The following is a 2,770-nucleotide window of genomic DNA, read 5'->3' as shown; positions in this document are numbered from 1 at the left end:
GAGAAAGAGAAATATTTCTGGTGGGGTAGGGATACTCCCAAGGGCCATAAGAAGCAACCCTGAGAGGATAAGGAAAAGGGAGAGGGTCAAAGGAAAAAAGTGCAGTGGTTCTGGTGAAACCAATTGAATTCCTCCCCACTGATAGGATTAGTTATAGTTAGCTGCCACTGGTTGAGAGCTTCTAAGCACCAAGAATCACTGCATATCTGATATGGATTTTGAGAAGGAAGCAATTATAGCAGCTTGGAGGGCAAACCTCCAGGAAAGAGGCTCACAGAGGCAGTGAAAATGGATCAAGTGTGGTGTGAGGATGGATCAGGGCTATCTGACCACACTCAACATTTCCTACATTCTGTATGCAAGGGCTACCAAGTGTGGATAAAACCTATTAGAGATTGCAGTGGGAGACTGATGCAAAATCACAGTGAAATTGGAAAATATTCATAGTGACAGCATTGGGGTCAAATATCCGGGGGCAGCAAGAATGTCCCGTGGTTGTGGCCACAATAACAGCATCCTAATCAGAGTTTTCGTGTAATAAAGTATTGGACTGAGAGGAGAGGCCCTTGGTTCTTAGCTGTTTTCTGAGTCTGCTTTTTCAGTCTTCCTGCCGGGGCTGGGACTTACTATTACATGATATGTATGGGTTTTTGGGTCATTGTGCGTTATGTGAGAAGTGACTTATTAATAAGGTGAACATGAAAGCTTGAATAAGGACTACTGCAACTTTAAGAACGCTGAGTAGAATAAGAATAATAAATGCAATGAGGGCTGTGGTAATACTAATGCTTATTAGGGCCAGGGTTGCTCCTCTGATTAGATGGATTAATAGGTGACCATCTGTAATCTTAGCTGTTAGCCATATGGCCAGGACTATTGATTGAATAAGTAAGCTAATAGTTTCAATAATTACTGGTATGGGGATAAGGGGAATTGGTGTTCCTTGTGGTAAAGTGGGCCAGAGATGCTTTTGTTTTATGGTGGAAGCCGGTGATTACAACTCCTGCTCATAAAGGAATTGCTATAACTAAATTTCTTGAAAGTTGTTTCGTGGGCATAAATGAGTGTGGTAAGAGACCTAGCAAGTTTGTTGAGCCAATAAATAAGACTACTGACATGAGATTTAGTGTTCAAGTTTGTCCTTTATAGTTGTGGATAACCATTATCTGTTTTGATGTGAGTTGAACTCGTCACTGTTGAATAGAGATTGTGCAGTTATAAAACATTTGGTTGTGTGTGGGCAATAGAAAGCTTGGAAGTATAATGACTAAAATGGCAATAGGTAATCTTATTATAGTTGGGGTGATGAAAGAGGCAAATTTTTATTCATTTTGTTTCTCAAGGGGCAGAGTGTTTTAGTTGATTTTAGTTTTAGAACTGAAGGATAAGTATATTTTGAAATTTTTCAGTTGAGATACAATAAATAGAACTAGAATTATTGATATAATAGTGATAAATCACGTTGATGTATCTAGTTGTGGCATGTTATTAAGGGGAGGTTTTAACTCCCAGTCTTTAACTTAAAAGGTTAATAATACTCAGCTTCTTAATGAACTTATAGTATGGATGCAGATCATTTCTCAAAGCATTTTAGAAGGTTATTAGGTAACCTTCCTGTTAACCTCCCAGTAAATTATTTTTCTATTTACCCAGAATCAATCCCTATTGCTTACAAGCAGGAAATGTTGGACTGCCGTATGAAATGTGACAGAAAATGCCAGGAAAAGTCTCTCTCTGGTATACTTCCTGAACAAACACCAGTCAAACCAAATGCCATGTCCTGCCATGGCCAGAGGTGGGAAGGTGTGGGTGCTCTTGGCAGATCAGCAAAGCCTCAGCAACCAGAGATTCCAGAACGAGCCCTTTGTGGTGCAGGGTTTCCTCTGTGGGATGATAGTTCTCACGGATGTGCGTCTTCTTGAGACCTACCTTTCTGCTAGATTGCCGGAGACCCCAGACTTCTGGTTCCCAGAGCTGAAAAGGATAATCTAATTCAGTGGTTTTCACATGGGGCATTTTTACCCCCTAGGTGACATTTGACAATGCCAAGAGATGTTTTTGATGTCACACTTGAGGAGAGGGTTGTTAGTGAGTAGAGGCCAAAGATGCTGCCAAACATCCCACAAGGCACAGGAAAGCCCCCCCACCCAAAACAAAGAAGTATCTAGCCAAAATGTCAATGCATCACTGTTGAGAAATCCTGATCTAAATAATGTGTCTGAGAATCCCTTGTTTCTCAGGAGTCTCGTATTGGAAAATATCTTGTAATGGAAAAATGTTAGCTTCATATTTTGAGGTAGTGTGTAGAACTGCATAGTCCAGTGGAGTATTGATTATCTACATATAGCTATTGAGCACTTGAGATATGACTAGTCTGAATTGAGGTGTGCATGTGTAAAACACACATTAGAGATTTTGGATATAAGCTATCCTGCTCATATGGAAAAGAACAGAAGCTAAAAGAAATAATTTTTCATTTATTCTTTAATTCCTCCATCCAATAGACATTTTTGAACATGTGCTATATGCTAATCATTGGGCATATTAAACATAAGTACCACTTCCTTTGTGAAGAGCTCATAATCTATTGAAGAAGTCAAAGAGTTAAGGAAAGGGATTGCAGAAAAGTGTGTATGTTAGTGTTTGTATAGAGGAAAGCGTGATTAGCTGCCTAGATGAGCCAGGGACCATGCCTGTAGGGAGGTGATGAAGTTTTATTGGGATCTGTTCTTCCATACCTTTGAGGATGTGTAGTTCCCTCTTCTGCCTC

General features: G+C 39.9%; 1 pseudogene; it reads right to left on the bottom strand.

Moving 5' to 3' along the window:
- Positions 1 to 655: 655 nt before the first annotated feature.
- Positions 656 to 2,016, bottom strand: LOC112397765 (ATP synthase subunit a-like; annotated as a pseudogene).
- Positions 2,017 to 2,770: the final 754 nt, after the last annotated feature.

The sequence above is a fragment of the Neophocaena asiaeorientalis genome, unplaced genomic scaffold (assembly GCF_003031525.2).
Source record: "Neophocaena asiaeorientalis asiaeorientalis breed wild unplaced genomic scaffold, Neophocaena_asiaeorientalis_V1.1 scaffold154, whole genome shotgun sequence".
NCBI classification, from domain to species: Eukaryota; Metazoa; Chordata; class Mammalia; order Artiodactyla; family Phocoenidae; genus Neophocaena; species Neophocaena asiaeorientalis.
The sequence above is the reverse complement of the archived record's forward strand: the minus strand, read 5'-3'. Positions and strand labels throughout refer to the sequence as shown.